This window comes from Lonchura striata, chromosome 1A (assembly GCF_050655825.1).
Source record: "Lonchura striata isolate lonStrDom1 chromosome 1A, ASM5065582v1, whole genome shotgun sequence".
Taxonomy (NCBI): Eukaryota; Metazoa; Chordata; class Aves; order Passeriformes; family Estrildidae; genus Lonchura; species Lonchura striata.
Window position 1 is genome coordinate 50408064 of NC_140741.1, and position 10568 is coordinate 50418631.

At 42.0% G+C, this 10568-nt stretch overlaps 1 protein-coding gene across 7 annotated transcripts in view; it reads right to left on the reverse strand.

The window, feature by feature from the left end:
- OSBPL8 (oxysterol binding protein like 8) overlaps positions 1–7986 on the reverse strand; it is an 83085-nt gene extending 75099 nt beyond the window's left edge. For 3 of the 7 annotated variants that reach the window (XM_085568734.1, XM_021528140.3, XM_085568735.1), the window contains exon 1: positions 7830–7984. The gene's annotated coding sequence lies outside the window, so the exon portion shown is untranslated. Of the gene's footprint in view, positions 1–7829 lie in introns of all 7 variants that reach the window. The other 4 variants (XM_021528139.3, XM_085568736.1, XM_085568739.1 and 1 more) reach the window with 4 other exon arrangements.
- Between the last annotated feature and the right edge of the window lie 2582 nt (positions 7987–10568).

Consider the following 10568-nt stretch of genomic DNA (forward strand, 5'->3'; position numbering starts at 1 on the left):
GCAGACTATTAACCATGTTTAGCTGGTGTACAACATCTCCCCATGCCAATATTGTTCAGGAGAACAAGCTATTAGAAACAATGAATTGACACTGAGCTGATTGCCAATTTGTGGCCCAAGTCTACAGAACTTTTCCTTTGTACTTTTTCCTCCCAATCACACTAGCTGTTATTTAACATCTTCAACAAATATCTTTTAAGATTTTTTTGTATTTAACTCTGTATCTAGACAAATCTTGTTTCCTCTAGGCTTGGATTCAACACATTCATAATTATTCAAACAGTCCTTCCTAAAAGGAGCAATAGCTCCTTAGAATGGTCCTTAGTGGCAATATAAGTGCCAATTCCAAGTCTCATCATTTTCATCTTGTTAATGTTTCAACTCAGACCCACTCCTCTATTTCTAGAATTGGTATACTAGAACACAGTTAACACTTCCCTTAGGTACCAACCTGATGTCTTTGGCTACTTTATTCCATATTTATGCATGGACTATACATTAATAACATCATCATGTTTCAAGTACTTAAAATATATATTCTTTTTTTAAAGTTACTCTGTCTTCTTTATAAAAAATCCAGTAATCTTGAGTCCAATAGTCCCCAAAAAGTACAGTAGAGCAGCTTCCAAGACGTGGAAAAATGACAGCACTAGCATTAGTCATATTAGAGTATTCAACTTCTACCAAAAAAAATTAAATTATACATCCACCTATTTGAGGAAAAAGAGCACTTGGGTGACTTCACATGTACTCTTCACCTGAAAATGACCAAGGCCTGAAACAAAGCAATTCTGGGGATTCACACCATCTCCACCCAGCACCACTCCTACAATTTACATCTAATTTAGCTCCTAGCTGTAACTCTATGGAGCCAGCATTCAGTACAGCACACAAATGCAGTTTCATGTTCAGCAGCCATGGCGTAGGTGGCAAGGAAAGGCATGACCGACATGTTCTACACAGGAAGCACAAAGATTATCTGTGCCTATCTACAAAGCAGGAGATGCACCAATAGTAAATTGCATAAGAACAAATAAATACCTCCATCAAGAAGATGAGCTGCCTCATTTCCATATGAAGTGGAAAATTCCATACTGAACGCCCCTACATGTGAGGGTGTGGATGAGGGAGAAGAAAAAGCTAAGTGGTTCACTTTTAAAAGTCAGGACCAGTTAACATAGACTGTTATATGCATTGCTATAGTATCTCTGTTTAGACCAAAACATTTTCCTTGCATAATGTAATTAATTGCACTACTCTAAATGGAGATCTAAACTAGCTCAGTTCCGTTCAGAGACAAAAATAAACTTTTCTTGTGATTGCCTTCCACTGGAAAAAGTACTGAAAGAAATATCACAAGAGCTCTGATTACATCTAAAGCCTTCTAACAGAGCTCTTAAGAGACAAAGGTAAAGTCATGCAAGGAAAGAGACTGGTGACCTTCTACAGCCATGTTAAATATTTGTTTTCATATTTGTTATGTATTTCGTTTCAAACTGAAACTCTAGCATGTTTCAGTCCTTCTTTTAGACTAGTCTCCAGTGAGGAACAATAGGAAACCTACTCTCCTGGTACAGTATGGTGCTGCTGTATGTGAGTCCCAGAGCTGACAAACAACAAACTGCAGTTTATGCAGACCCACTGCTTCAATGCCTAAACAATATTCTAACTATCTCTTCCACGCTAAAGAACAATATTTGACTAACACAGCACAAAGCTTCACAAGCTGTGCCAAAGCCTCCAGTACAAATAAACTGCTTCCTCTTCTGGCAGCACCAGCATCCCACAACACAAAGAATAAACCTCCTACCCTGCTCCTCTCCACCACCTGTCCCCACATACATTGCAGGTCTCTTGGGCAGCCACCTCTGAGACACAACTGGAAGGAACAGCTTGCACACGGAGTGGCAAACTTGGGATTTTATTCTGAAAGCTTCATGTGGCTGTGAACAGTATTTTTCCCTAACTCCAGTCATACACCCTGCAGTATTTTCATGCCCTTCAGAAAAAAACCATAGTATGGCCTGCTTTAAAGAAAAACAGTGATACATAAGCAGCTATTTACATCAGAACTAAATATCCAAGAATAAATAAAAAATATGCTATTTAGTACTGAAAAGAGTTTATATCCATCACCATGTATCCACATACCAAGTGATCTTTTTCTGCCACACAGCAACCAGACCAGGGAAAACTGCTGTTTGGAGTTTCCCAATCCAGTGCCGTTTAAGTATCTATTCACATATTTACAGCATTAACACAATAATTTTTAAAATCTACAAAGATTGCAAGACCATAAAATATGAATATATTAACTAAAAAATTAGGTCAATGCAATATTGAAGCAAATGCCACCCATCTTTTACCTAAAAAAGTATTCACTTTGCCCATAAAGGTCTCTTTTTACTAAATTTCTTAAAAGTAATTAGAAAAAAATCCACATGAAATTTCAAGCAAATCAACTTGCTGTGTACCTGGCCAAGTGTTTCATGAATCTTAATACATCACATTTCACCTTTATTCTAAAGGCGGGAATCTTACAATTCATGAACTTGACACCAGCTAAATCTATAACTTACTCTCATAAATCTTCTATCAACAATATGGCTCTCTTTTTAAGTATCACCATCCTGTTGTAAGTAATAAATTGTCTTAAGTCTACAAGTCATCTGCAACAAATAAAACATCTAAAGAACATTTTTGAGGAAAATTATGCCAATCACTGAGACAGTGGCCCTCTTATGTAGTTAGAAAAAGACCTATTGTACATGAGACAAAGCCAGGTTTGCAATGATGCTTCTGCTAGTTGAAGAGTCACTTAAACCACTCGTGGGTTTAATTAATTACTCTGAGGTGGAATGAGAGGTGAAAAGTACCCTTTAATTTATTAAGCCTTGGGAATGTGTAGGAATAGATAAATAATACCCAAGCCACAGTCAAAGACCCAACTCTGTTTATTACACCACCTGTTTAAAGACTATCAGCTTTAAACATGTGAATTCTAAAAAATCCCATTTACTTTCTCATGTGTAATTCCTTAAATAGCTAAAACTGTCAACCAAAAAAGTCTCCCTACAACACACATTACCCTAAGTTAAACAAGAATACTCAATAATTTTTTTTTCACATGTTTAAATGACCAGTATCATACCTGCACTTCCAAGTCCAAGACTATTCAAAAGAAACTCACTGGTCTTTTGAAAGAACCTTCAAAATACTATGGCTTCCATTTGCAGGCAAGAAAAAGATAACTCTGGAAGGAAACATGCTGCTTTTCCTTATCTTAACTGAATAGTCATATTAACAGCTTCTGCAGTGCTGCAACACAGACTGGGTGACAGGATTAAAGCACTGGCAAACAGCTGAACATACAGATAGCATATGAACTACTAGCTCAAGCTTAGATGCAATGAGAACTCTTTCAAATGGATGAATGAATGGTTAAATGGAAAAAAAAAAAAAAGATCAGATACACACATTCCCATATGGTGTCAAAGTCACTGTAACCTTAAGAACTTCTTGAGAGACAGATGTAGCATTTTCAGTAGATGAATGATAAATGCTGTACCTTGCACTGAGGGAACAAGTTAAGATAAAACCTCACATCCACAATTAAAGAGTGTGAAGAAAATGAGGTTTATTTATTCCTCTCCTAACACAAGAAGTCCAAACTATTTCCTCAAAGTGAAAATCTTACTTCCCAAATGCCTCCTACCATCTGTCAAACAGTTTTAGCTGTTCTCAAGAAGCTTCTTATGCTACTATACATGTTACATCTGCAACAGATTTCCTACTTGTAGAGTACAGATGGGATTAAACACTGTTTTATAACAAATATAGCAAAATACTGCTCCAGATTTCAACTGTGTACCATCCAGAACCAGTTACTCTGAATAAAACACTTTTAATATATCTGCTATTAATCAGTGGCCTATTATGAGCGCTGTTTCCCAAACTTCACTTGCTGCATCTATAGAGTTCAACACTCTATATAGGACTTGCTTTTAAAAGCCAATGCCAGCCCTCACAACATCCAAGCTCCACCATGGTCTGAAATTACCAAAATGAGACAAATCACCAGAAAAGCATGCAATTTGCTGTTCCCAAAAGCTGGACAAGCATAGGTTTTAAGACAAAGCTACACAGAGCTGCTTCTACTGCATCTAAATTGATGGGAGTTTCTTAGGCAGAGAATTTACCTCCTTCATCATAAGCTAATTTATAAAATCATACCCAAAGCAATGCAGATTCTTTAAGTCTAGGATCCAAATTAGTCCACAAGGCAGCAACAACAAATCTCCTCTACTAGTTATCAATACCATTAAGTATTTTTTCTTCATGAGTCCAACACCATGAACTCATTTTTTCTAGTTTTCAGTTACTAGACCTTCTAGCACTTTGAAAACCTGTGCAAGTCACACTTGTCTCAATATTTGTTCACACATTCTCAAGAGAAGCAAGAGCCTTACAAAGCCCTTCATGTTGCTCCAGCTTTAAACTCAGAGCATGATTCTCCACTTTGTATTAGTGGGAGAGGTGCAGGCATCAGATAAAAGGAAGGGAACTATTTACCAGAAGCTAAACACAGAGGATATCAAATTTACCCAAAAGACAAGAGAACAGCAAAAGAATCACTCAAGTAAAATTCAGAGACAGTCCTCTAAAATGAATCAGAGATGTTGGGAAAAACATTTTCTTGTCCCTGTCCGGTTTTTTGTTGGGCTGGATTTTTTCATACAAAACAAATTACCAAGACTGTACCCATAATTTCTTCTGTCTTAAGATTTACTTCTGAACTATATTACCATCAACCACCTGTTCTAATAGAAGATGATTATAACTGCTGTCTAACAAACCAGAAAATATTAACTAATTCAACATCATTGACCCCAACAGAATACTGAGAGGGGAGAAAAAGAAAACTAAATAGTAAAAGCAGTTCATGCAGGAAATCATCTAAAGAATCATTTCACACTTAAAAGCAGTATTTTTAACTTCCACACCAATTCACCAAAACAGCCTAGGCAACAAACTACACTGCTTCACCCTTCCTGTGAAAACAGTGACTATACAAACACCTCCCTCAAAACGCATTCTGCTACTGCTCCTCTGTTTCCCACCTGTACATGTGCTGTAGAAGGAAGATCTTCATTAACAGCATAGTCTATTATGAAACACAATTTACCTGACCAAGATGTTCACATTTCAGTTCAAAGAAGAGGATCAGTAACATCTGTGTTTATACTACATTGCACAGATTGGAGAAAAACCCATGCTTGTTGGGAGTAAGACTATGCTGTTTTCTACAGCTATCACTATTTCTTCACTGAAGGTCTTTTTTTTTTGTTTCCCTCACAAGTAATGTAGAGTTTGATGCATGTTCATGAAAAAGAAGTTAACAGAACTAAAACAAACCACATTGCTTGGCCCATTAAGAAGTTTTAAGTATACAACATTATGTAAATTCTCAAACAAATTTATTTTCTGTTCTGAAGCAGAAGACCAAGAGACTAAGAGATAAGTTATCTGACAGACAGCCTAAAGCAAGAGGAATTACACAGCACAGGAAGGGAGAAGGGAGAAAAGGCCCTTGGAAAACTCTCTTGCATGCTTCAGGAAACAGAATAAGTGGGAAATGCAGTGGGGAAGCAGGTGGCAAAGCAGTAATCAGTGAAGAGATGAAAGCCTAATAACTGACTCAATACAGTTCATTAAAACTTGGCTGAGTGTTCTATGCAAAGATTTACTGGACAGAGAGGAGGCTGGAACACAACTTCACAGAATACAAAGTATGCATAGTTTATTTATTAGGCAGTTGCACAACCATTTATTTGAAAGTTTAACAGCAGACAAGAGGAAAGAAAATGGGTACATGCTGCATTGCCTCAGACCCTTCTCAATCACTTCAATTTAAGAAAAGGCAATCTAAAAATGAGCCATCTTCAATAAATTTCCCTTCTCCCAAAATTATTTTCCTTTCATTTCTGCATCTTATTTCTCTTTGGAGCAAAACCTGAGATAATGCATTGTTAAAAAAAAACAGGACCACTGAAGTCTTTCTGTCCCAGTTCAGTTCCTCATAAAAAGTGTATGAGTCCAACATGCTTTCCTGCAACATCAGAAAATTCCTCCTTCTATTGTAAAAGTTAACAAACATCAACAGAGTCTGAGGTATTCTGGGGGTTTATACATGCAGCAGAGATATGAACTGGATAGACCTTTACTAAAAAGTAATTTTTGAACTAATTTGACAAAGTAGCGTGTTTAAAAGGAGTTCTTTCCCTGACCCATGATTAAAGTAGAAAAAGGATTATGCATTGCTAGGCCTAAGCTACATCAGCCTCCAAATATTAGGTTTACTTACAATATGATTTTTAGAGTATTTTCCAAACTAAATGATTCTAAGATCTTCGCAACTCCACAATAAAAAAAAAAAAAAAAGAAAGAAAGAAAAAAAAAGTCAAAGGATCCACAAGTGATCACAATCACACATCTCTTTTTCCCTCAACTAGTTTCAATTCTGAAGTAGACACATCAAACCAGCATCTGGAAAGGAGGGCTCTACAGCCAAGTTTTGGAAAGTTGTATAATCATAAAACAAATTACTTCAAAGCTCAGGAGTTTTGACTAAAAACTAGTACTAGGCTAAAACAACAAATTACCTCAGAAGTTTGCAGGGAATTCGAAAACAAAACAGCACAGAAAATTTCACCAGTCCATTCTACAGTTACTTGATAGCCAACAAAGCTATGTTCTCTTCTCATCTTTTCTGCATCATTGAAAACCAGAACTGCATCATCTCTAAACGCTCACTCAACAGACCTGACAAAGACAAGTGGGAAGCACTGCTCTCTGCACAGCTCTGTTGCTGGCCATTATGCTCACTGTAGACTAACAACTCGGTACTAACTCCTGTCTTTTCCGAACTTCAAAACTGAGGCTGATAATTAATGAGCATTAGCAGGGTCCCGATTGCATTAATACTTCACAGATCAAATAGATTTGTATTCCCTATGATGAAGTTAAAATAAATGAAGTTATGAAAGCCGCCAGATGAAAATCAACTCCTTTTAAAAGGTATCCAGATCTTTCAATCCCAAGAACTCTGTTCTGGACAGTGGCAACACAAAACACATTAGAAGCATCTTCAGTGACACACTGAATTGATGGCTTTCCTCCTATCAGGGGAATTCTACAGCGCACTGATACAACGCACAACTTGTGAACACCACTATTTCAAGCAACCCTGTGAACCTCATCGGAACGATCTGCTCGTTCGCTGAGCAAAACGCCCCTGGAGCCCAGGCTCTTTAGGAAGCGAGCCATTCGCAAGGCCTGCTAACAGAGATGCAGAAGCGCGGCCGGCAGCACACGGGACGGGGGACAGTAACCAGGTTTCGCTCCCCAGGGCACGGCTACAGCGCACGCTTATTTTCCCAGTGCGAGGGGAAGCGGGTTACCGGCAGCCACATTCTAACTGCATTGAACGCCGCCGGTTTCAACGGCGGCCGGCGGGCGGGCCCGGGCTGCGCGCACCGCACTGGCAGCACCCGGCCCGCGGCCGCGAGCCCCGGCCGCGGCGCCCGGCTCCGCGGGACCGTGCTGCGGCCCGGCGCCGCACCGAGCAGCCGCTCGGCCGGCGCCCGGCAACACTCACCGGCCCCGGCGCTCCCGGAGACCCCCGGGGGCTCCCGGCAGCCCCGTCCCGCCCGGCAGCCGGGGGAAGGCGGCACGCACGGCAGCGCGGCCCCGGCGGCACCGCGGCACACGCGTCCCGCCCGCAGCCGCGGTCGCTTTGGCGCTGCCCCCGGAGCCGCCGCTGCCCTCACCTCTGCCCGCAGCAGGTCCGGCGGGAGGCGCGGAGCGGCGCCCGGCCGGTGCAGGGGAGGGGGCGGCGGCCGGGACCCCTCCCCTGCCGTCCCGGGCTGCGCTCCCGCTGCCGCGCTCCCGCTGCTGCCGCCGCGGCCCCGCCCGGTCGCCGCCTGATCCGCTCATCCGCCGCGGCGGGGGCGCGCGCGCAGGCGCGGGCGGCGGCGGCCCCGCCCCGCGGAGCTGCGCGCGGTGAGGGCGGCGGCTGCCCCGGGAGGAATCCCGGCCCTGCCGCCGCCGGCCGCGCAGAATGCGGCAGAAGCACGGGCTCGGGTGGCGCGCCGGCGCTGTGACATCGCCCAGCCTGGTGTTACGGGATAACCTAGGCAGCGGAAAAGTAGTAACAGTGGGAATAAAATGAGGTCTGAAGCATGCCCGAAAAACTGCAAGACGTGGTCTCAGATTAGCGTCACAACAGGAACCCCTCACTGCTTTTTTTTTTTTTAAGTCGCCTCAAAATGTGACTTCTCAGAATCACTGAATCAATTAGGTTGGAAAAGACCTCTGAGATCATCGAATCCAACTTATGAGCCAACACCACCATGTCAATTAGACCATGGCTCTGAGTGCCACATCCAGTCTTTTCTCAAAACACCTCCACGGGTGGACGGTGGCTCCACCACCTCCCTGGCCAGCCCATTCCCATGTCTAATCACCCTTTCTATGAAGAAATTCTTCCTAATGTCCAAATTAAACCTTTCCTGCTGCAGCTTAAGGCTATGTCCTTTTGTCTTGTTGCTGGCTCCCTGGGAGGAGAGACTGACCCTCACCTGGCTACATCTTCCTCTCAGGGAGTTGGAGAGAGCAGCAACGTTACCCCTGAACCTCCTCTTCTCCTAGGACTTTTAAAGATGTCCTCAGTAATAAAACCACCATGAGCAACTTACACATATTACTCTATTTTAAGTAGCATCAGGACGTACCTTACATTGTTATCACCTGCCAGTTGACAGTGCTGAAAACAGTTGCTAAATGCAGAGCATCTTCACTGACTTTAAGGGAAAGTACTGTCAGTGCATTCAGAAGATATCTGGCACCTTCAGCACTGACTCGCAACGAGTGATGCAGAAAAGTTGACACAGGATTAATGTTTCCAATTCCAGAAATAAGTCTTTTGCTCCATCCAATTTTCATAAAATCATCGGCTGTATCTCAATTATGCAGCAGTGTGACTAGGAGTCCATTATCTTGGGCTAATGTTCCACTCACAATCTTTTCATTCTGTTCCTTGGAATCAGAGTTAATTAAATGGCTGACTATTCTTTTCTCAGTACTCATTAATGCTTCTGTAGAAAGATGTGTATATATTCCTGCCTGTGGAAGATTGCTTTGTCTTCTCAGCAATGAGGTATAAAATGTTGAATAATACAGAGAACATATCTAATGATGAAAACAAAATTGAAGTTTCTTTGTACAAAGCTTTTTATGATTAAACAATACTTCTTTCCAAAGGAGGGCTCTGGAATTAAATAGTTCACTCTGACAAGAGCCACTCACCCAGCCTTCCATACTGTGGAGCTTTAATTCACAAGGGTGGTTGCAGTCTACAGAATAGACTGAGTCTAGCTTTGGGAAGCAGTCCTGCACATGTGTGCAATTCATGACTCATCTGTGTCTTGCCTTGTGATAGAGCAATGCTTTAAAAGCTATTTTCAAGGATACCACATATCATACTTTAGCACTTCAAGAGCTCCACAAAAAACATGGAGTTCTTCAAGTCAGGCTAAACATCCGTGAAAGGGTCACAGTTTCAGATATAAAAAGTACGTTGTCAGGTTGTTGTGCAACTGTGTGAGTATGCCAGGTGAATCCACACTATGCTTTTTGCTTCTTCTGGAGGGCACTGGTAAACCCTTGTTACTTATTCCTCAGAGTGCTTTCCTAGCTTTATAGAGTTCTTGTATTCTTGTCTGAGACGGAAGTGGGAGGCTGGCAGTGCACCAGAGTAGCAAGAGTTTATGCAGAACTCAGGCTTCTCCTCACAGGGCTTACACTGATTCATAGGCATGCTGATGCTTTCATGGGTTGCACAATGCTGGATTATGCCTCAGATATTTTTAATTAAAATATCTCTTACAGGGAAAATGGGGGTGAAATGCCCTTCAAGTATCACAGCTTCAGATCTGAGGACACAGAGAATTGATGAATAGTGGGAGTTTGCACCTTACTCCTTGGGACTGTCAGGTGGAGAAAATACTTAACTACCACCACAAATGCAGAGCATCATAGATGGTTTGGGTTAGAAGGTCATCTAGTCCAAACTCCCTGCCAAGTGCAGGGATCTTCCACCTAGACCAGGTTGTTCTCAGCCCCATCCAACATGGTCTTGAATGCTTACATGAACGAGACATCAGCCACCTCTCTCGACAACCTGCTCCAATCCTTTACCACCCCTCACTGTAAAGGATTTCTTCTTTATATCTAGTCTGATTCTGCCCTCATTCAGTTTAAATCCATCCTCCCTTATCGTACCACTACACACTCTTGTAAAAATTCTTTTCCCTGCTTTCTTGTTGGTCCCCTTTAGGTACTGGGAGATGCCATAAGGTCTCCTGAACCTTCTGCATGCTGAACAGCCTCAGCTCTTACAGCCCTGTAGGAGATGTACTCCACACCTCTTATCCTCTTCATGGCCTTCCTCTGGACTTTTTTCAGCAGGCCTAGATCCTTCTTATGCTGCAGATCCTGGAGCTGGATGC